A 25340-nucleotide genomic window follows, 5' to 3' on the forward strand; every position below is an offset into this window, starting at 1 on the left:
TTCTACTCAGCCTCTGATAGTCTTCATCTGTCTAACCTGCTCTTTCTAAAACAAAAGTAGGATTCCAATAGACAACATGACCTCAACCTTTTTGTCAAACTCTGGCCACAGAAAGTATAACTGAGTGTTATGGACCGAATGTTTGTGTCCTATCAAAATTCCTATGCTAAAATCCTAACACCCACTGTTATGATATTAGGAGTTGGGGCCTTTAGGAAGTAACTAGGCCATGAGGGCGGAGCCCTCTTTAATGGGATTAGTGCCCTTATAAAAGAGACCTTAAAGAATTTCCGAGCCCTCTTTCTGCCATGTGAGGGTACAGGAGAAGTTGGAAGTCTGCAGCCTGGAAAAAGGTTCTCACCAGAATCCAACTAATATAGCACCCTGATCTTGGACATCCAGCCTCCTGAACTATGAGAAAGAAGGTTTTTTTTTTTTTTTTTGTGGTATGCAGGCCTCTCACTGTTGTGGCCTCTCCTGTTATGGAGCACAGGCTCTGGATGTGCAGACTCAGCAGCCATGGCTCACAGGCCCAGCTGCTCTGCGGCATGTGGGATCTTCCCAGACCGGGGCACGAACCTGTGTCCCCTGCATCAGCAGGCAGACTCTCAACCACTGCACCACCAGGGAAGCCCCAAATTTTTGTTTTTTCTAAGCCACTCAGTCTATGGTAATTTGTTATAGCAGCCCAAAGTGAGTAAAATACTGGGTAACATGGATCACTTAGTGTTGCTGTACCCTTATAGCAGCTGTCAAGAATTCTGTTTCTTTAGCATTCATGGTAAAAATATAATCGCATTCTCAGGCACATGGTCTAGAAAGATATATGGCCAACAGAGGGCAAAGCTGCTCAATTTCTATTACCCATTGACTCTGCCAAACAGGTATGTTTACCTGGCACTGAGGTTTTTAAGAGACAAACTGCTTATTCATTGTTCTGCATCCAGTCTTTATTCGAACATGGGGATAGTTATGGTTAAAGTCCAAGTGGCTGGAGTTCTACACATTGTAGATAGTGCCTTCTTATGAAAGAGCACGGAGAATAGATTCTTGTATATGTTACACCCAGAAAATTCTATTTCTTGGTATCAATAAGTTTAGTGCCACTAATTACGCTTCCTTGCAGTATTATTATGTTAAGAAACAGTTAATTACTTTACTAATGAACTGGATTCTTTCCTAAGGTTTCCAATTTCTAAATGCTAATCTACCATCTTATTCAGCACTCATTGCTTAAGTAATGACAAGGGAAAAACAAAAGTAGTGAAATTTGGAAAGGATATAGTATGGTAGTTTCCCACACCATCACCTACAAAATGTTTTTTTTTTTCCTTTCAATCACCACTTACCATTACAGCAGTTAATTCTCAAGGCACTCACAATAAATTCTCATCCAGAGAGCTCTCCTTATTAATTTTCTGAAGAAACCAAGATGTCTATGTTGATCAGTATTTTACCTTGCCTAGGCTATTTACTAATGTCAATACAAAAGTTCATGGGCTGTAAAATCCTGAGGTTATGATTAAGCAGCTATTACAAATGTACCTTCTGCCCTAAGTGAAACGCTCATAGAGTAAATTACTCTCCTGCATATCACTGCTTAGTGATTCCAGAGTGATTATTTTTTACTATTTTATAAGATCTCATGGAAGCCTATTCATATTTCCTGTTACTTTCCTTGCAGTAAACTGTGAGGGGGGAAAATAAAAACAAGAACAAAAACTTCACTCTGAATAGAATCTGTTATTTTTTATCCTCTGAAGATTTATACTTCCATTGAAGTTTGTCTTTCAGTACAGGAGAAAAGATGCACTTCATATTTCACAGCATTCTCTTTACTGTTATTCTAAGCACCACTTTTTTGTAGGAATAAAAATAAGATGAGGGATACTTTGTCTCTTTGTATTTTTCCTTGATGTAGTCAGTTTTCTTTGCTGCTGGCCAAAGAATTATATGCACACTGTAGTTTCAATATTCAGGACAAAGAATGTCAACATAAAAAGTACTCACTTGATAAAGGTCATAAAGATTTCCTAATAAATAATCAAGACCCTTTTCTCAGTCCTTGCATCAATTTAATGTTCTTACTATTCTCAGTGAGTATTTAGCTATTTTCTTCCTTAACCTTTCGTAGATTTGTGAGTGTAAATCTGCTATTGCTTGCTGTCTTGAAGAAATTACATAGTCTCAATTTCTGTTTGTCCTTGAATTGGCTAGCAGCCAGTAGATGAGCAGCTTCCCATATTTACTAATGAGAATCTCTTGTCCCGTGTAATGGAAATGGTGTTGGTTATAAAATAAACCCATTTTCCACATGTACTGAAACTTGGAACTGCCTTGACTTCCTTGATATCAGTTCCACCTGGATGCTGAAGTTACACTTGCTTACAAATGACTAAGTGTCTACCTGAGCATCAGGTTTTCTGCCGTAGAAATTAAATATCATCCTGCTCACCTGACGCCAGTTCTCTGCTTATGTCTGGTAATGTGCTGCTATCTTTTGGGTTAATTGGAACTCCATTTTCTATAAATATATCATAGTTATTGTACTAGTTAGGGTAACTAGCAGCTGTAGCAACATAAGGCCCAAACTGAAGAATGTCTCAGACAGTGCAAGTTGATTTTTCGCTCACAGAATAGTCACAAGTAGATGGCACTGGCTTTTGTGTGGTTTTCCTTGTGGTGATTCAGGGACCCAGTCTATTTCTGTACTTTTGTTTCACCATTGTCGAGGGCAACACAGGCCTATAGAATTTTTTGCAATGATGGATATGTGATAGTAGCCATTAGCTATGTGGCTTTTGAGTGCCTGAAATGTGGCTAGTGTAACATGAGGAACTGAATTATAATTATATATAATTTTAATTAATTCAAATATAAATAGCCACATGTGAATGGTGACTGTCATATTGGACATAGTGTAAATCTAGGGTCTTGTTGTTGTCTTCATCTAACTAGAAAAGGGTTGAGAAAATATGGAGGAAACACAACCACTTCTTAACTGTATTGATCTGGAAAAGACACACATAGTTCTACTCACTGTTCATTACCTAGAGTTTAGTAACCTGGACATACCTAATTGAAAGAAAGCTAAACTTTGTAATCCTGATGTGTGCCCAGGAGGAAGAAGAAGAGGACCTCATAGACAGCAGTGAGCAGACTCTGCTGCACTGAGCAAAGAAATATATCTATTTAGTATCTGAATATCAAAATGGAATTTATTTTTTAAATTTTGGGTTAAGTAATTAAAATATCATTACAGAAGAACCAAAATTCCTTTTTTTTTTTTTTTTTTTTTTTTTTTTTTTTTGCGGTACACAGGCCTCTCACTATTGTGGCCTCTCCCGTTGCAGAGCACAGGCTCCGGACGCGCAGGCTCAGCCGCCAAGGCTCACGGGCCCAGCCGCTCCGCGGCAATGTGGGATCTTCCCGGACTGGGGCACGAGCCCGTGTCCCCTGCATCGGCAGGCAGACTCTCAACCACTGCGCCACCAGGGAAGCCCCCAAAATTCCTTTTTAGTTATTTGACCACCTCGGTATTGAAGAGAAGAAATGTCAACCTTATTTAGTAAATACATATTTAATGAATAAATCTAGCATTCAGCTGAGGCAGGTGAAACTAAAATATGCCTTTCAAACTTCACCTGGTCCTTTTCATCTGGACATATATTCCTGTTGATCATATAAAAACAGCCATAAACTGGGGGCAGGAAAAAGAAAGCTGCCTCATTGAATCATGACTTCTTGATACTAACATGCTCACATGTCTTCTATTATGTTTCTTCAGTTTTTTTGGACTTTCCAGACCCATTGCTCAATGGTGTGGCAACCCTAGTGCCTAATTCTCTCATGATGCAACTTCTCACTAATTTTATAATGCTGATTATACCTGTGCTGGCTGTGATTTTTCCTGGCCAGTCTCATAGCTGACTCTTACCTGCCATGAATGCTGACAATCATATTTACCCAGATATTTGCTTTTCTGACCAGTTACTATTTATGGCCTATACCGATCTGAGTTAACCTTACTAACCCCATGTGTGATTGACTTCCAAACACTCAGACAGAAACCTGAAGAGCCTTCTGGGGAATGTAATCTTTTAATCTGACATGACTTGGTCCCTTGATTCTTTCTTTATTCTTTTTTTTTTTATAGATTTTCCAAATACCTTTAATCACCTGTCAGAACTGATAGTAACTATCAAAATGTATCCTAAACATACAAGACAGGAATAGTGTGTATGTGCATAGGCGTATTTTTCCTAAATTTGCATTAATGAATTTCTATCCACTTTGTATGTTTCTCTACCTAGCTTTACCTGCAGGTAGTATTTCATTAGGGACCTGAATAGAAGAACTTCAAAGAAATATGCCAGTTTAAAAAAATTGGTCATAGGAAGTGATCAAAGACAGTATTTCAAAACTTTCCTTTTAGGATACCTTTAAATTGCCACTTTTTTCTTCTGACATTTTTGGATTGTGTTTCTTAAATGTACAGATGTTGCTTTGTACAAATATACTATACATCTGAAATGGAACAAGGAGATTTCTTGACAGATTCATGAATAAAAAGACATGTCACTTTCTGACATTTTATTCTCTTAAATTTTGTAGCTGCCCATTTAACTTCTTTTAAGAAATCTGTTTCTTTCAAACTATTACCAAGAATTTTTGTTCAGAAGTATCATCTAGATGACAGAAATTTTAAGATGCCTTATGTTAAATTGCCAAGTATATTGGTGCCTTGGAGAAAATAGACTAATATGTAATGTTTTTTTTAGTTAAGAAATGAAGAGTTAATGAGATTGGTTTATTATGTAAAGTTATGTATATACATTGTAGTAGTTTTGAATAATTCACTCAGCAAGTATTTTCAACATTTACTTCTTTTATATAATTTTAGGCATCCAGCAAAGGGATTCAGTAATACATATACATATATCTATTCTTTTTCAGATTCTTTTCCCATACAGGTTATTACAGACTATTGAGTAGAGTTCCCTGTGCTATACCATAGGTCCTTGTTGCTTATCTATTTTATATATAGTAGTGTGTATATGTTAATCCCAACCTCCTAATTTGTACCCTCCCTCACCTTTCCACTTTGATAACCATAAGTTTGTTTTCTAAGTCTGTGAGTCTGTTTCTGCTTTGTAAATAATTTCATTTGTATCATTTTTTTAGATTCCACATATAAGTGATATCACATGATATTTGTCTTTCTCTTTCTGACTTACTTCACTAAGTATGATAATCTCTAGGTCCATCCATGTTGCTGCACATTGCATTATTTCATTCTTTTTTATGGCTGAGTAATATTCCATTGTATATATGTACCACATCTTTATCCATTCATCTGTTGATGGACATTTAGGTTGCTTCCATGTCTTGGCTGTTGTGAATAGTGCTGCTTTGAACATAGGGGTGCATGTACCTTTTCGAATTGCGGTTTTCTCTGGATATATGCCCAGGTGTGGGATTGTTGGATAAATGGTAGCTCTATTTTTAGTTTTTTAAGGAACCTCCACAACGTTCTCCATAGTGGCATCAATTTATATTCCCACAAACAGTGTAGGAGGATTCTCTTCTCTCGACACCCTCTCTAGAAGTTATTGTTTGTAGATTTTTGATGATGGTCATTCTGACAATGGTGAGGTAATACCTCATTGTAGTTTTGATTTGCATTCCTCAATAATTAGTGATGTTGAACATCTTTTCGTGTGATTTTTGGCCATCTGGATGTCTTTGGAGAAATGCCTACTTAGATCTTCTGCCCGTTATTTGATTGGGTTGTTTGTTTTTGACATTGAGCTTCATGAGAGCTGTTTGTATATTTTGGAGATTAATCCCTTGTCAGTGTTATCCTTAGCAAATATTTTCTTCCATTCTATGGGTTGTCTTTTTTTGTTGTTGTTGTTTATGGTTTCCTTTGCTGTGCAAAAGATTTTAAGTTTAATTAGGTCCCATTTGTTAATTTTTGTTTTTATTTTCATTACTCCCAGAGATGGATTCAAAAAATCTTTTTACGATTTATATCAAAGAGTGTTCTGCCTATGTTTTCCTCTAAGAGTTTTATAGTATCTGGTCTTACATTTAGGTCTTTAATGCATTGTGAGTTTATTTTTGTGTATAGTGTTAGAGAATATTCTAATTTCATCCTTTTACATATGGGTGTCCAGTTTTCCCAACACCACTTATTGAAGAGACTGTCTTTTCTCCATTGTATATTCCTGCCTCTTTTGTCTTAGATTAATTGACTGTAGCTGCATGGGTTTATTTCTGGGCTTTCTGTCCTTTTCCATTGATCTATAAGTCTCTCTTTGTGCCAGTACCATACTCTTTTGATTACTGTAGCTTTGTATTATAGTCTGAAGTAAGGGAGCCTGATTCCTCCAGTTCCATTTTTCTTTCTCAAGATTGCTTTGGCTATTCAGAGTCTTTGGTATTTCCATAACAATTTTAAGATACTTTGTTCCATATTTGCAAAAAAATGCCATTGGTAGTTTGAGTGGGGTTTCATTTAAACTGTAGATTGTCTTGGGTAGTACAGTTATTTTGACAATATTGATTCTTCCAACCGAAGAGCATGGTATATCTTTCCATCTTCTTGTGTCATCTTTGATTTCTTTCATCAGTGTCTTACAGTTTTAGGAGTACAAGTCTTTTGCCTCCTTAGGTATGTTTATTCCTAGGTATTTTATTTTTGTTGCAGTGGTAAATGGGATTGTTTTCTTAATTTCTGTTTTTGATCTTTTGTTATTAGTGTATAGAAATGCAGGAGATTTTGTGTATTAATTTCATATCCTGCAACTTTACTGAATTCATTGATGAGATCTAGTACCTTTCTGGTAGCATCTTTGGGATTTTCTATGTATGGTATCATGACATCTGCAAACAGTGACAGTTTTACTTCTTCTTTTCCAATTTGGATTACTTTTATTTCTTTTCTTCTCTGATTGACATGGCTAGGACTTCCAAAACTATGTTGCATAAAAGTGGCAAGAGTGGACATCCTTGTCTTGTTCCTGATCTTAGAGGAAATGTTTTCAGCTCTTCCTCATCGAGTATGATGTTAGTTGTGGGTTGGTCATATATGGCCTTTATTATGTTGAAGTATGTTTCCTCTATGCCCACTTTCTGGAGAGATTTTATTATAAATGGGTACTTAATTTTGTCAGAAGCTTTTACTGCATCTATTGAGATGATCATATGGGTTTTATTCTTCAGTTTGTTAATGTGGTGTATCACACTGATTGATTTGCAGATATTGAAAAATCCTTCCATCCCTGGGATAAATCCCGCTTGATAATGGTGTATGATCCTTTTCATGGATTGTTGGATTTGGTTTGCTAGTATTTTGTTGAGGACTTTTGCAACTATATTCATCAGTGATATTGACCTGTAATTTTATTTTTTGTGGTTTCTTTGTCTGATTTTTGTATCAGGGTGATGGTGGACTCATAGAATAAGTTTGGGAGTGTTCCTTCCTCTGCACCTTTTGTTGTGGTGAGAAATGAAGAGTTAATGAGATGGGCTTATTATGTAAATTTATGTATATACATTGTGGTAGTTTTGAATAATTCACTCATCAAATATATTTGACATTTACTTTTATTTTTTATTATAAAAGTTATTTTTATCTGTTTGTATTAATTTGGTGTTGCATAGACTGTTTATTAGACTCATCTAGCCTTGTGAAAAAGTTTAAAGCACTACAATCTGACCATGACCTGGAAGTAATCCTGCCTTACAAGTTGTAGATTACTCCCATAACCCCTTTTTTCATCATTTTTAAAATGGTTGGGATATCACAACAGAAAAAACTGGTATAGAATTAAAAATTGATTATTGAAATTAATTATCCATAAAATAGTTAATTCAGTGAATTAATTTTCTCATCAACTACTTATGCATGTTTTTCCAGCTTATCTTAGTTTTGAGAGATAGAAATTTGTCCAAGTTCCAACACTTGTTCTCTATTTCACCTCTGCATTGCTTTATCATAGTTCCTATCACACTGAATTTAACTTGTTTATGTGTTTTCTTCTCTTTTACACTAGATGGGAAATTGCCTGCAGGTAAGGATCAGATAGGAAAACTCTGTTGGGCCTGAATTTAATGGATTTAGGTTCAAGGAATATGAAAAATTTAGGCCATAACTTTTGTAGAGGAGAAAACCAGTGCTGGGATGAAGAAGAGCCTCCCTGAATAAATGATTAGTTGCCCTCAAGTGAGATTAAAAAATTCCCAGGATCAAGCTCAAGAACCAAAATTCTTGGGGAAAATATTACTCCACCCCATCATATTCTCACATTCCTTGAATGTGGTATATGCAGCCATGTAAAATGTAGTTTTAGATATATGTCTGGATCGTTTTATGAAGTAATATTTATTTTCATAGAAGTAATGCAAAGATTTATTGGTGGGAGAAAATTGATGGAGTGGGTAGCATTTTTGAAGTACTATCTGATCATGTTTTGTTCCTCTTATTTCCTTCTATTTGTTAACATTTTTTTAATGTTTAGTAAGTAATATTTGTTGCCTTAGGAAGTTGTATAATAAAGTGAAGAAAGAGACTGCATGGTAGAATGCACTAGAAGATATGCTATTTAAGCCTAAGCATCATGATACCAGTCCATGATATTAAACACTACTAAGTAATGTCTCCTATCAGAACGTGTAAGACAACCAAATGATGTGTATTAGAGCTAGCTTTACTAGAAAACAATATCCTGGCTGTCACCAATCTGTATATGAGTGACAAAGAACATTTACTGTAGTTCAGTGGAAATATGAAAGTGATCAGGAAAGGCATCATGAAATCAAGAAATTTGAGTTGAACATCAAGATCATCAAAGATGGAGAACAATTTACATAGGTTGAGAAATGAGAACATATATTAAATAAAGTTTAAAAGATACATTATGTTCAAATTATAGAAGTTTTGAATCCTGTATGAGCTTTTTACATTGGTCGTTGGAAGACTTTGAAAAGTGTAAGGTCACTAAGATGAATATAATGTAAGATGAACAGGTAAGATGAACATGAAACTTATCACCCAGTTTTTGAGACTGCAAAGATCTATTCTTGATAATTACAGTAGTCAAAATTGAGAGTATCCCAGGCAAACTGGAATGTATGGTCACCCAAATTATAGAACATGGTGTGCATTAGGGATGCACTTAGGAGGATGGAAGCATGAAAAGTGGACAGTGACATTGTCTAGATATGAAATATGAGGGCCTTGACTACAATGATAATAGGGAGGATAAAATGAAAGCAAACAATTCAAAGGCACATGTAAAGACAAATGGATAGTATTTAGTGTTTGCTTGGATGTGGCTACAAGAATGGGTAAAAATGATGCCTATTTTGGCTGGATATGTCTAAAAGAATATATCACTCTTAAAAATTAGTAAATCTATACTACTAGCTTCAATGTTAACATGTGTCAGAGAAAATGAAAGAAAATGGTATGTATAGAATGTTATGGAATTCTAATGCAAAGATACCATTGAATTTTACAAACTGAACTGAAATTTTTTACTAGACAATGAGGGCAAAGGACTAAGTTGTATTTATTGTTTTGTCCACCAAAATCTAGTTCAGTCCATGGCACATAGTAAGCATTTCATTGATATTGTTTTGATTAGCCTTAAAAGGAAGTTTCTACTTAAAACTCTGTTTTTAATGTTATCTAGCCAAGGAAATAAATTATAATACTCCTAATAAGGTGTATTAGAGAACAATTTTATTGTGATAATTATTCAATTCACAAACCTCATCCCAAAGCTTACTGCCCCAGGTACATCATGGAAGAGTGACTAACATCAATTTCTAATAAATGAAATAAAGCCATCCAGTGCCTTTACTAAATCAGGATAAATGACAAGGCTATGGGACAGAAAAAAATCAGTTAAGTCCATTGATATTGTTTTAGCTCACCCAATAATTATGACAAAAATACCATGAAATCAAAAACGTATAACCATTAATGCCTTTAATTTATCTAATTTTATTCTGAAAGGGAAAATAAGAAAAAAAAACTGCTTCATAAAACTACTGATGAAAAAGCATTAAGAAACTTGAATTCCCCTTAGATGAATTGCCAAACCCCTGTTCTTTGCTTTGAGACTCTCCCTAAAGTATTTATGTAGGAGAATAAACCAATTTTCATGGCTTGGTTAATATTATTTTTAGAGGAAGGAAGTTCACGCTCTAACATAGTGAAACAAATCTTCCCACTGGCAAAGAAAATTATTCAAAATTACTGTACATTATAGACATCTCTTGCAATTGCCATTTACTTTCTTAAGGTAGTATTTTAATTAATGCCTTATTAGATTGTAGTTGCATAGTTCTGTACATATATAGGGTATATTGAAGGCTCAACCTGACCTACTTTGGAGGAAGAAAAAGTAATGTTGATCAAGTATATGATGAGAATTCACTTTCATACATCAACCTTAACCAGTAGACAGTACTGAACCTCTGAAGAGCTTTTGTGCCAGCTTCATAGCTTCTTGCCTTCACCCATTATTTCAGCCATGCGGCATTTATTCTGTGCCATCTTCAACAAGCTTTATTTGCATCCCTGCTACCTCTTACTTCCTGCCCTAGGTCTTCTCCAGAGACATGGTATAGGGAGGCAGCTGGGAATCCTGCAGAAATTGCTTGGTCCTCATGAATGTACTCCTTGAAAATGTGTGAGAGTTAACACTTCATAGGGTGACACTTTATCAGTGGGGGATAGGAGCCACCAGATAGCTAAATGCTTCCTTCCTTTGTCCCCTGGGTGGATAGTTTTGAGGTATAGTTTCTAAGGCTCCTCAGAAATTTTTGATGGCATCAAGTGATGAGTCACCCTTAGTTGCAGTCATTGTCATATCCATCTTTCTATTGGTTTTTCTCCTTTCCTCACTCCAACTTGCTGGCATTCCAAAGTACACTATCTGACTTTAGGTCTTGGTTTCAGGATCTGCTTTTGCCAAGAGGGCTGGTAATGGTATTAGCCCTAGAAAGCATACCTACAGGATAGGATTTGGGGACTGTATTATTTACTAGTCATCTGACAACAGGGGCCTATTACTGATAGGAAATACTGCTGGACAGCACCACCATGTGAGAGCTTTCAGAATCCTGATCTCTTAGCATGGCACCTACAGAACATTACATTGGAACAAGGGACTCAGTTTATAATAAGAGACTCTACAATATGCACAAAACCATGGAACCCACTGGTCTTCCCATATATCTCATCATCCAGAAACATCTAGACTGATAGAGCAATAGATTGACCTCATAAAGTTTCAGCTAAAATGCCAGCTCAGGGACTGCCACTGAGGGTTAGAGTTCTACCTTCTAGAATGTGGCATATATGTTGAACCAATGATTGGTATGTTGTGCTACATCCTAAAAAATACTCAGCTGAGAACCAAGAAGTGGAGCTAAGATGAGCCCCATTCATCCTAACTTCTATTGGCCTGCACTTGCAGAAACCATGGCCTCAACAGGGCAAGACAATTCAGGGATACCTTGAGAGATGGTCTGAGTTACATCACCAGAAAAAAAACACTGGAGCAGCTGATAGGAGAAATGAGAGACCAAGAAATCTAGAACACCTGGTGGAGAAGGATAGGAGGAAAATGGTGCATATTAATTAAGGACTCAGAGTGAGTTGGAGGAGCAGGGACTACAATTAGTCATAATGACTGTCTTTCATGAAACCTCATACAGTTTAGATTTGGCTGAAGGGGATTAGGATGGGGGTTAATGGACAGTAAACACATATCTACATGTCTGAGTGGGGCATGGGTTGGATTGTATAAAATGCCTCTTTAAAGCACCTCAAATCCTCTTAGCTTCGTCTCATATACTAGCATAGCTGTGGCAACTAATTTTGAGTGGGTAAAGCCTGAGAGTTTGTCATGTCAAGCATATATTCTGAACGTCTTGCTTCTTACCCAAGTTCTTCTCTGATGCCTTGACATAAGAACTTGCAGGAAACTCATGTCTCTCACACGTACACAATTTGGAAGTACTAAAGAGTTTATATCCAAGGAGCAATCTTTTATTCCACTAAGAGAGAGAATGACAATAAAACTTCCCTTTTTTATCCTTGGAGGGAATGGTTTGGAGATACTTTTCCTAAGACTCTGCAACAGGTCCCAGCAACACTGAGAATTGATCACACACACTTAGGTGATGGCTAAGTCAATAATACACCAAGACATTAACTTCCCCTCCTTCCCTGTGCCACTCTTCCAGTCTTTCATTTTCTGTTCCAATAGACAGGCTTTTGTCTCAGACATTTTTATATGGGTACTTAGCTTAAGAAAAAACATTAGTAAAGAAAGTATGTAATTGCAATTCACTCTGGTGTTAGAGGGGAAAAAAGCAACAGCTAGATCTAGATGAAATTTTGAAGTAGAAGAATTTGCCTTTCATGTTTGCTTGTTTTCCTCTTGAGAATCATTCTGTAATTATTCTCATTAATGTGCTGGGATCCCATGCTCAGCGTTTCATTGCTACTGACAAGCAAATGACTTACCTGTTAACATATTTTGTAGAAAACAATATATAGGTCAATATGCAAAATAACTTTAGTTTTCATGATATATCACTATTTTCTAATACCTACCTATAACTCAACATTGACTTAAGAAATGTATTCCTGGGTTTGCCTAAAAACTACAATATTAATTTGTCATTGAAATAGAAAAATCAAGTTTTCTGATTTTTATATTGGTAATTTTTGCTCTTAGTAAAATTGTAAAAGTTCATTTCATAATTCAGCCTAAGTTGTTTATGCTTAACTATGTCTACTACAACACTGTTTTTTTTTAAACATCTTTATTGAAGTATAATTGCTTTACATTGTTGTGTTAGTTTCTGCTTTATAACAAAGTGAATCAGCTATATGTATACTTATATGCTCATATCCCCTCCCTCTTGCGTCTCCCTCCCACCTTCCCTATCCCACCCCTCTAGGTGGTCTCAAAGCACCAAGCTGATCTTCCTGTGCTATGCGACTGCTTCCCACTAGCTATCAATTTTACATTTGGTAGTGTATATATGTCCATACAACTCTCTGACGTAGTCCCAGCTTACCCTTCCCCCTCCTCCTGTCCTCAACTCCATTCTCTACGTCTGGGTTTTTATTCCTGTTCTCCCCCTAGGTTCATCAGAACCATTTTTTTTTATTCCATATATATGTGTTAGCATACGGTATTTGTTTTTCTCTTTCTGACTTACTTCACTCTGTATGACAGATTCTAGTCCATCTACCTCACTACAAATAACTCAATTTCGTTTCTTTTTATGACTAATATTCCATTGTATATATGTGCCACATCTTCTTTATCCATTCATCTGTCAATGGCCACATAGGTTGCTTCCATGTGCTGGCTATTGTAAATAGTACTGCAATGAACATTGTGGTACATGACTCTTTTTGAGTTATTTCATTTCTTTTTATGGCTGAGTAATATTCCACCATATATATGTGCCACATCTTCTTTATTCATCTGTCGATGGACACTTAGATTGCTTCCATGTGCTGGCTACTGTAAATAGTGCTGCAGTGAACATTGGGGTACATGCCTCTTTTTGAATTATGGTTTTCTCAGGGTATATGCCCAGTAGTGGGATTGCTGGGTCGTATGGTAGTTCTAGTTTTAGTTTTTTAAGGCACCTCCATACTGTTCTCCATAGTGGCTGTATCAGTTTATATTCCCACCAACAGTGTAGGAGGGTTCCCTTTTCTCCACACCCTCTCCAGCATTTAGTGTTTGTAGATTTTTTGATGGCCATTCTGATGGGTGTGAGGTGATACCTCATTGTAGTTTTGATTTGCATTTCTCTAATGATTAGTGATGTTGAGCATCCTTTCATGTGTTTGTTGGCAATCTGTATATCTTCTTTGGAGAAACGTCTATTTAGGTCTTCTGCCCATTTTTGGATTGGGTTGTTTGTGTTTTTGATATTGAGCTGCATGTGCTGCTTATATATTTTGAAGATTAAACCTTTGTCAGTTGCTTCATTTGCAAATATTTTCTCCCATTCTGAGAGTTGTCTTTTTGTGATCTTTATGGTTTCCTTCATTGTGCAAAAGCTTTTACATTTCATTAGGTCCCATTTGTTTATTTTTGTTTTTATTTCTATTTCTCTAGGAGGTGGGTCAAAAAGAATCTTGCTCTGATTTATGTCATAGAGTGTTCTGCCTATGTTTTCCTCTAAGAGTTTTATAGTGTCTGGCCTTATATTTAGGTCTTTAATCCATTCTGAGTTTATTTTTGTGTATGGTGTTAGGGAGTGTTCTAATTTCATTCTTTTACAGGTAGCTGTCCAGTTTTCCCAGCACCATTTATTGAAGAGGCTGTCTTTTCTCCATTGTATATTCTTACCTCCTTTATCAAAGATAAGACATTAAAGATGATACAAACAGATGGAGAGAGATACTATGTTGTTGGATTGGAAAAATCAACATTGTGAAAATGACTATACTACCGAAGCAATCTTCAGATTCAATACAATTGCTATAAGACTACCAATGGCATTTTTCACAGAACTAGAATAAAAATTTTCACAATTTATATGGAAACACAAAAGACCCCGAATAGCCAAAGCAATCTTGAGATACAACATTCTTTTGTTCTAAATCCAGTTATTAAAAATCTAAGGATAGTGCTGTGCAACTATGCATGTACAAGCATTTTTTGTTGCTTCCATTTGCCTGTATTCTTTACATCTTTTTTTTTATAATATGGAATAATTTTCAAGTTGGAAAAGATAAAACTAAGATAGAATGTGAAAATAAAGTGCCCATGGCTGTTCAGTGTGAGAGTACCAATCATAACTAGGAGAGAACATTTTCTGCCATTTGCTTCATTTTTATGATTACTCATGGCTAAATAGTTGTGTTTAAAGTTGTAGATGCAGGAGTTCTGCCTCTAAACTTGTAGAAGTGACAATGATGAAGAAGTCTGTAGTAGTGAAGTAAATACTTTCACAAAACATAATGAAGCATAAAGAAGAAAAATAAAAATAATTGGTTAATACTTGAGGCTATAGGGTGTACCACCTATCTCTTTATCAGTGTTCTAAATCTTTTTACATTTGTTGGTTCTATGTTCCTTTCATTTTTTTATTCTTTTAATTGAAGTATAGCTGATTTACAATAACAGTTTCAGTTGGACAGCATAGTGATTCAGTATTTTTACAGATTATACTCCATTAAAAGTTATTACAAGATAATGGCTGTAATTCCCTGTGCAATGTATTCTTATTGCTTATCTATTTTATGCATTTTAGTTATACATTATAGTTTGTGTCTTCTAATCCCACACTGTAACGTGACCCTCCCCCCCCTTTGGTAACCACTAGTTTGGTTTCTATATCTGTGAAAACAAACTATCTGTTTTCTATTTTTGTTTTGCATATATATTCATTTGTATTATATTTTTAGATTCCACATACAAGTGCTATCGTACAGTATTTCTTTCTCTGTCTGTCTTATTTCACTAAACAATTTGTTTCTAAGCAATTTATTTCTCTAGGTTCATCCATGTTTGCTGCCAGTGGCAGAATTTCATTCTTTTTTATGGCTGAGTAATATTCCATTGTACATATATACCACATCTTCTTTATTGATTCATCTGTTGATGGACGTTTTGGTTGCATCCATATCTTGGCTATTGTAAATAATGCAGCTATGAATGTTGGGGGTGCATGTTTTTTTTTTTTTGATTTAGTGTTTTCATTTTTTTCTAGCTATATACCCAAAAGTGGAATTGCTGGATCACATGGTAGTTCTATTTTTAGTTTTCAGAGGAACCTCCATACTGTTTTCCATAGCAGCTTCACAAAGTTACATTCATACCAACAGTGTACATGGGTTCCCTTTTCCTCACATCCTCACCAACGTTAGTCATTTGTAGACATTTTGATGAGAGCCTTTCTGCAGGTGTGAGGTGATACCTCATTGTTGTTTTGATCTGTATTTCTCTAATGATTACTGATGTTGAGCATCTTTTCTGGTGCCTGTTAGCCATCTGTATGTCTTCTTTGGAAAAATGTCTTGGCCATGTTGGGTCTTTGTTGCTGTGCATGGGCTTTCTCTAGTTGCAGCCAGTGGGGGCTACTCTTTGTTGCGATGTGCAGGCTTCTCATTGCAGTGGTTTCTCTTGTTGCAGAGCATGGCCTCTAGAGTGCAGGCTCAGTAGTTGTGGCACATGGGCTTAGTTGCTCTGCAGCATGTGGGATCTTCCAGGACCAAGGATTGAACCTGTGTCCCCTGCATTGGCAGGCTGATTCTTAACCACTGTGCCATGAGGGAAGTCCTGGAAAAATGTCTATTCAGGTCTTCTGCCATTTTTCGATTGGATTGTATGTTTTTTGATACTGAGCTGTATGAGCTATTTATATATTTTGGGTACTAACCCTTTGTCATATCATTTACAAATTTTTTCTCCCAGGTTCTTTTTGTTTCATTATCATGAATTCTTTTGCCTTGCAAAAGCTTTTAAATATAATTAGGTCCCATTTGTTTATTTTTGCTTTCATTTCTTTTACCTTAGCAGCCAGATTGAAAATTTTTTGCTATGATTTCTGTAAAAGAGTGTTTGCCTATGTTCTCTTCTAGAGGTTTTATGATTTCAGTTCTCACATTTAGTTCTTTAATCCATTTTGCGTGTATTTTTGTATAAGGTATGGGGAAATGTTCTAATCCCATTCTTTTACATGTAGCTGTCCACTTTTCCCAGAACCACTTATTGAGGACTGTCTTTTCTCCATTGTATATTCTTTATTCCTTTGTTGTAGATTAATTGACCATAGGTATGCAGGTTTATTTCTATGCTCTCTATTCTGTTCTGCTGATCTACATACCTGTTTCTGTGCCAGTACCATACTGTTTTGAATACTGTTTGTTTGTAGCTTTGTAATATATTAGTATAATCTGAAGTCTAGGAGCATAATACCTCCAGCTTTGTTCTTTTTTCTCAAAACTACTTTGGCAATTTTGGGTATTTTGTGGTTCCATCTGAATTGTAGGATTATTTGTTCTAGTTCTGTGAAAAATGTCCTGTGTATTTTGATAGGGATTGCGTTAAATCTGTAGATTGCTTTGAGTAGTATGTTCATTTTAACAATATTAATTCTTCTAATCCAACAGCATGCGATATCATTTTATTTTTTGTGTCATCAATTTCCTTCACCAATGTTCTGTAGTTTTCAGAGTATAAGTCTTTCACCTCCATGGTTACATTTATTCCTAGGTATTTTATTCTTTTTGATGAGATTTTAAATGAGTTTTTTTTTAAGTTTCTCTTTCTGATATTTTATGATTAATGTACAGTAAAGCAACAGATTTCTTTATATTAATATTCTGTCCTGCAACCTTGTTGAAGTCATTGATTAGCTCTAATAGTTTTTGGGTGGAGACTTTAGGGTTTTCTATAAAAAGTATCATGTAATCCACAAAAAGTGACAGTTTTACTTCTTCCCTTCCAATTTGGATGCGTTTATTTCTTGTCTGATTGTTGTGTCTAGGACTTTCAATACTAAGTTAAATAGAAGTAGTAATAGTGGGCACACTTGTCTTGTTCCTGAATTTAGAGAAAAGGCTCTCAGCTTTTCACTGTTGGGTACACTGTTAGCTGTGTGTTTGTCAGAAATGGCCTTTATTATGTTCAGATGTATTCCCTTTATATCAACTTTTATTTATTTATTTATTTTTAATCAGTACACAGGCCTCTCACTGTTGTGGCCTCTCCCGTTGCGGAGCACACGCTCCAGATGCGCAGGCTCAGCGGCCATGGCTCACGGGCCCAGCCACTCCGTGGCATGTGGGATCTTCCCAGGCCAGGGCACGAACCCGTGTCCCCTGCATTGGCAGGCGGACTCTCAACCACTGCGCCACCAGGGAAGCCCCCTTTATATCAACTTTGATGAGAACCTTTAAAATGAATGGATGGTGAATTTTGTCAAATGCTATATTTAGGCCTATTGAGATAATAATGTGATTTTTATACTGCTTTTTGTTAATGTGGTGTATCACATTGACTGATTTGCAAATGTTGAACCATCCTTATATCCTTGGAATAAATCCCACTTGATCATGATAGATGACCACTTTTATATATTGTTGGATTTGGTTTGCTGATATTTTGTTGAGAATTTTTTATCTATATTCATCAAAAATATTGGCCTGAAATTTTCTTTTTTTGTAGTGTCTTTATTTGGTTTTGGTATCAGGGTAATGGTGGCATCATAGAATGAATTTGGGAGTGTTCCCTTCTCTTCAGTTTTTTTGAATAGTCTGAGAGGATAGGTATTAGTACTTCTTTATATGTTTGGTAGAGTACCCCTGTGAAGCCATCCAGTCATAGACTTTTTTTTGCTGAGAGTTTTGTGATTACTGATTCAATTTCATTACTATTGATTAGTCTATTCAGATTATCAGTTTCTTCCTGATATAGTCTGGAAGATTGTATGTTTCTAAGAATTTATCTACTTTTTTCTAGGTGTCCAGTTTGTTGGTATATAACTTTTCATAGTATTCCCTTATGCTTTTTTAGTTATTTCTGTGGTATTGGTTGTTATCTATCCTCTTTCATTTCTTTTTTCTTTTTTTTTGGGGGGGGAAGGGGGTCCTCTCTCTTTTCTTCTTGGTGAGCCTGGGTAAAGGTTTATCAGTTTTGTTTATGTTTTAAAAATTCATGTTTTATTGATATTTTCTGTAGTTTTTAAAAATATCTTTTATTCATTTATTCTCTGATCTTTATTTTTTTCCTCCCATCTGCTGACTTGGGGCCTTCTTTGTTTTTCTTTTTCTAATTCTTTTAGATGTTTGGTAGGTTGTTTGTTTGAGATTTTTCTTGTTTCTTGAGGAAGGCCTGTATTGCTATAAGCTTCCCTCTTAGAACTATTTTTGCTGTATCCCATAGATTTTGAAGTGTTGTATTGCATTATTTGTCTCAAGGTATTTTCTGATGTCATCTTTGATTTCTTCATTGACCCATTAATTTTTTAGTAGCATATTACATCTCCTCATGCTTGTCCTTTTCTCATTTTTCTTTCTGTAATTGATTTCTACTTTCATATCATGTGGCTGGAGAAAATACTGATATAATTTCTGTTTTCTTGAATTTGTTGAGGCTCATTTTATGGCCTAGCATATGATCTGTACTGAAAAACTTTCCATGATGTGTATTCTGCTAGTTTGGATGTAATGTTCTGTAAATATCTATTAAGTTCATTTGATCTACTGTGTCATTTAAGACCATCGATGTAAGTGGGGTGTTAAAGTCCCCTATAATTTTTATATTATTTTCAGTTTATCACTTTATGTCTGTTAGTATTTGCTTTATATACTTAGGTGCTCCTGAATTGGGTGCATATGTGTTAATGAGTGTAATATCCTCTTGTATTGATCCCTTTATCATTATAATGCCCTTTTATGTCTTTTGTTGAAGCTTTTGTTTTAAAGTCTATTTTGTCTGATATGAGTGTTGCCACCACTGCTTTTTCTTTCTTTTCCATTTGCATGAAACATCTTCTTCCATCCCCTAACATTCAGTCTGTGTGGTTCTTTATCACTGAAGTTTAGCTCTTTTAAGCTCTTCTAAGGGTCTTTTTAAAAAAAAATCCAATCAGCCACACTATATTTTGATTGGAGCATTTAGTCCATTGACATTTAATGTAATTATTGATAGGTATGTACTTATTATCCTTTTAGTACTTGTTTTCTGGTTGATTTGTAGTTCTCTGTTCATTTCTCCTTTTTGTTTCTTCCCTTGTGGTTTGATAATTTTCTTTAGTAGTATTCTGGTGTTCTTTTCTTCTTGGTTTTTGTATTTCTATTGTAGGAATTTTTTTATTTTTGGTTACCCTGGGTTCATATATGTTGAACTGTATCTATAATTACTGTTTGAAACTAGTGGACATTTAAGTTAAAACACATTCTAAAAGATCTATATTTTAAACCCCTCCTCCACCTTTTATGTTTTTCATGTCATATTTTACAACTTCATGCTTATTCATTAACTGTTTATTGTATTTATAGTTACTTTTACAATTTTTGTCTTTTAATCTACGTACTGGCTTATTTAAGTGGTTGATCCTCAGTCCTTACTATACATTTGCCTTTCCTAATGGGATTTTCCCTTTCCCATAGATTCTTGTTTCTTTTCCATTTTGAGAAGACCCTCTAACATTTCTGTCAGGGTAAGTTTACTATTGATGAACTCTTATTTATTGTTTGTCTGAGAAGCTCTTTATCTCCTCTTCTATTCTAAATGATAATCTTGTTGTGTAGAGTGTCCTATGTTGCAGGATTTTCCCTTTTAGCACTTTGAATATATCATACCACTCCCTTCTGACCTTCAAAATTTCTGCAGAGAAATCAGCTGATAGTCATATGGGGATTCCCTTGTAACTGACTCTCCATTTTTCTCTTGCTGCCTTTAGAATTCTCTCTCTTTAACTTTTGCCTTACTAATTGTGATATGTTTTGCTATGAGTCTGTTTGCATTGATCTTGTTTGAGACCCTCTGTGCTTCATGTACCTGGATATCTTTTCTTTTTCAGATTTAGGAAGTTTTCACCATAATCTCCTCAAACACATTTCAGTCCTCTTCTCTCTCTCCTCTCCTTCTAGGACCCCTATAATACAAATGTTGGAATGCTTAATGTTATCCCAGAGATCTCTTAAATTGCTTTCACTTTTTTAAATGTTTTTTTTTCTCTTCTGATTGGGTGATTTCCATTATTCTATCTTCCAGATTACTTATGCATTGTTCTGTATCACTTAGTCTTCTATTCTTTCCTTCTACTGTGTTTTTTATTCCAGCTATTGAATTCTTCATTTCTGATTTAGTCATTTTTATTTTCTAGTTCCTTGTTAAAATGTTCATGGTTTAGATCAATTCTTTCTCTAATTCAGTTAACATTTTTATTACCAGTGTTTTGACTTCTTTATCTGGTAAATTGTTTATTTCTGTTTCATTACTTATTTTTTAGGTGCTTTGTCTCACTCTTTCAATTGAGAGTAGTTCCTCTGCCTTTTCACTTTGCTTAACTTTCTCTGCTTCTATGAATTTAGTTGAAACTGTTACCTATTGTGGTCTTAAAGTGGTGTTCTTTTGTGGGAGCATCCCTATACGGACTTTGTATGCTCAATGCCTTTGTTAGGAGATTTGGATTTGACATGGACACAAGTCACATCTTCCTCAGGGTGTGTGGCATTTATCACCTCAGTAGGGAGTGAAGCTGGAGATGGAGGGGCTAGAGGCAATGCCACGTGTGAGATGGGACTTCCCCTCTGCTCAGTGGCCATCACCACCCTGTCCAGGGTGGGGTCTGATCCCAAGTTGCTGGAGCAGAAACCCAGAGGGTCTATCCTGAGATGGCTCTTTTCCAGTTAAGTTTGTGCTTTTCCCTCTCCCTGCACTGGAAACTTTACCTTAGAGGAGGGGAGTACCAAAGCAAGTGTTACCTGTGCACAGATAGAGGTTCAGTGTATTGCCTGTGTAGGCATCCATGGCTCCATTCAGACACATTCTCAGGTGCAATTTCCCTTTGTCCCTCACAGCCAATCATTTTCCCCTGCCTCTGACACCTTACCCCATTGTGAAACCACTCAGTGTGGCTGGCAGGGGTCTGCATGGTCTCTTGGCATGTATTGGAATGTTAGATGTGGTGGGGCATCGCCATCAGAGATCTGGATGGCTTCTAAGGTGCAGCTTGAGTAAGCTCTAACAATGGCTACTACTGCCCCAGCTGAGCTCCATTTCAGGACCAGGTCACCTCTGTCTCACAGTCAAGTCCTTTCTCTGGTCATAGCTCCCCCAGATCCAGTGCTGCACTGTGGCATGGAGTGAGCCAGCCTGAAGCATTTGCTAGGCTCAGGCTTGGATGTATGGTAAAGTACTTGCAGTAAACACGGTGGCCACTAGAGCAGACCTTTCTCCATTCTGCCTCAGGGTCTAGCCAGCCCATGCGTGCCCCTCATGAGTGGAGTCCAGGGTTTCCCCAGCTATTCTATATGTCGCAGCCTTCCTCCAACCAGCCAAGGGGATTTTCTCCTCCACCCAGGACCCCAGGATGGGGACACCTAATCTGTGGCTCAACCTGCTCACTCCTCAGGGCAGGTGTCTTGCATGGAATTTCCTTTTTCCTTTGAATCCTTTGCCAGGGGCACAGGTCCTAACTTGATCACTTTTATTCCTTTTCTACCTGATTATATGTGTCTCCTTCTGACAGCCTTGGTTGTACAGGGGTCTTTCTGCCAATTTCCAGTTAGTTTTCAGTGAGAATTTTTTCAAATGGAGATATATTTTTGATGTGGGGAAAGGTGAGTTCCACATCCTCTTACTCGGCCATCTTGATCTCCTCTTAGGTCTGTTTCTTGAAGCTGTGGGAATTATAAGTTCACATTAGTTTAGCAATTAATATTTTTCAGGTGTCTTCAGATAGTTTGCAAACATTGTCTCTTTCCTCAAAAAGCACAACAAATACATGCTAATAATTGTGAAACCTGGGGATCAACTAGATTATGTGACTCTACCTAAGGACTCAGCCCCTATTCAATCAGTGAATAGCTAACATCAGTGGTTTTTTGTCCTTCCTGTATGTAATTTGCCTCCATTTACTTCATGACCAGAGTAATTTAAAAATTTTTCTTATTTACATTGTTCACCATTTTCCTTTAATGAATACAAAAAAAACAAGTTGAATACATTGTAATTTATTAACGAGCTATGTGTATCCCTCTATGCATATTCTCAAAATTGCTAAATCAGTGTGTTTAATAAAGAGAAAGACAGTTATGGTCAAGGGGCTGATTCTCTGGTGAGACTAAAATTATCAGAGCTTTTTCAAACTGCAAAATCAAACATGAGCTAAAATATCATTATTCATTTATTACATAATTGTGCTGAAGAAATATGAAAAGAATGGGGATATTTATTATTAATAGACATAATACATGAGATGGTTTGATAAAACTTGGAATTAAACAAACACTAAGAAAACCAAATGTCAAGACACAAAAGGCAGGCTATCCTCAAATATTACTACTGACAAGAAGCACTCAGAGACTAAATAATAGTCCTTTATCTTTAACCACCTCATTTATTGGCAGCTTCACCTTTCTAATTCTTCAGGCAAAAAAACTTGCATAATTTTTGACTCCTTTCTCTCAGAACTTACATGTAATCCATTATCTACCCTTGATAGCTCTACATTCATATTTTATGCAGAATCCAGCTGTTCTTCATCTTCACTATAACTACTCTAATCCAAAAATCTAGCAGTCTTTATCAGTTTTCTTGATTCAACCCTTGCCCCCTTTAGTCACTTCTAAACAAAGGAAGGCTGTTAAAATGTGTTAGATAATGTTACTTCAGCTCAAAACCTTTGGACAACTTCTTATCTCATACAGAGTAAAAGCTAAATTCATTAAAATGGGATACAGGCCCTAGATGATATTGGTCTCTTGCTCCTCATACACAGCTCTCTATCTTATCCACTATTACTCTTTCCATTTCACTGCATTCCACCATCCTGTCCTCTTCTCTTCTGGGACATATCAAGCACACTGAGTCCTCAGGACCTTATCATTTTCTGTTTGCTCTGCCTAGAATCTTCTTTACTCATATGGTATGGCTCATTACCCCAGCTCCTTTAAGTCTTCATATAAATGCCACATTCTCATTAAGGCTTGACCTTATTTAAAATTCCAAAATCCCCTGTCAACTCTGTTTATTGCCCTTCCTTTATCTTACTCCATTACACTATCATCAGCTTACATATAATATATATTTTACTTATAATATATTTTATAAACTTATTATATATAAGTATATATATATAATATATACTTATATATAATATTTACATATAATATATATTTTACTATATTTTGTAAACTTATATATAAGTATATATATAAATATATATATATTATATATACTTATATATAATATTTACATATAATATGTATTTTACTATATTTATCTTGTTTATTGTCTGTATCCTTCCATTGTAAAAATGAATAAGGGAAATTTGTTTTCTTCAGTGTTGTCTTTACTATCCGACATATGGTAGGTGCTCAATAAATATTTGTTGAATGGAAGAATGAATAGCATAAGAAAAAGGCCTTCTAAATATTTTGAGGGTAGAATGTTTTCCTCATGGTTGAGCACTTAGAAATTATGAAGGCCTGATCTGAATTCTCCAATTAAATTATATTCATTTGTGATGGATGAAGCACCTCAAAACTACTCAATAATGAGTTTTTTTATAGTTAAATCTATTTTTCATTTTCTTAACCTGTATCATCATCTTCCTCTTATTAGTGTAGTGGTGATCTTTACTATCACTACCTGTCACTTCATAGTGTTAATGTGTATGTAAAAAAGAATGAAAAATTGAGTTGGCAAAATGATAACTGCAAAGAACTGTACAGTTCTTAGCATAAGTAAGGTGGTCATTGTATGGGGCTATAGTTGAAAGAATGTAACCTGCATTTAATTTTGGAACTTCTTGGAAAAGTCATGAAAATCCTCTGATTTTCTGTCTTTTAAGCTGTACAATAGGAAAGTTACTGATTCTATTCCATGGACTATGGAAGGAGGGAGGGAGGAAGGAAGGAGGGAAGGAGGAAGGAAGGAAGGAAGGAAGGAAGGAGGAAAATTTTAAAACTGAGACTGTTTATGGCAACTGGGTTTTGAGCACCATTTTTGGGGTTTGGAGAATATACCAGCATACACTCCTCCACAGGATTAATGTAAAATGTGCTATTCTCTCACACTACATTATGCTTACACAACTGTAGTAACTCAATTACCTTTAGCAACCTAACAATAATTTTTGTTATTAAAAGACTTTGTAGACATGAGTACACTATCTTATATAGTTATAAAGTCTACTATAATCTGTTCTCAATTGCTTTCCCTGAATACATTCAATTTATTCCTTTATTGCTGACTCTGGACCATGTCTTCATTTTGATTACCATGCCTTGAAATATTCTCAACATTTCAACTGCATATGGACCCCAAGGATCTTAAAACAAGTTCATTAGTAGGGAAGCATCTCAGCACTATTATACAGAGCAGCATGGTTGAATGGAATTTTCATTATCTTTATATAAGCCTTAAGGAACATAAATACCTTAGAAGAAAAGAGCACCATGAAACTTGGACACTCTTCTCTACTATTTATGACAAAGTTTCTTTCTAAATCTGCTTTGTTTTTTGATCAGGACAAATTTAATTTATGGTACTTTCCAAGTCTTGGTCTTATTTTAAAGAACATTTTGACTTATGTCCTTTATA

The sequence above is a fragment of the Mesoplodon densirostris genome, chromosome 4 (assembly GCF_025265405.1).
Source record: "Mesoplodon densirostris isolate mMesDen1 chromosome 4, mMesDen1 primary haplotype, whole genome shotgun sequence".
NCBI classification, from domain to species: domain Eukaryota; kingdom Metazoa; phylum Chordata; class Mammalia; order Artiodactyla; family Ziphiidae; genus Mesoplodon; species Mesoplodon densirostris.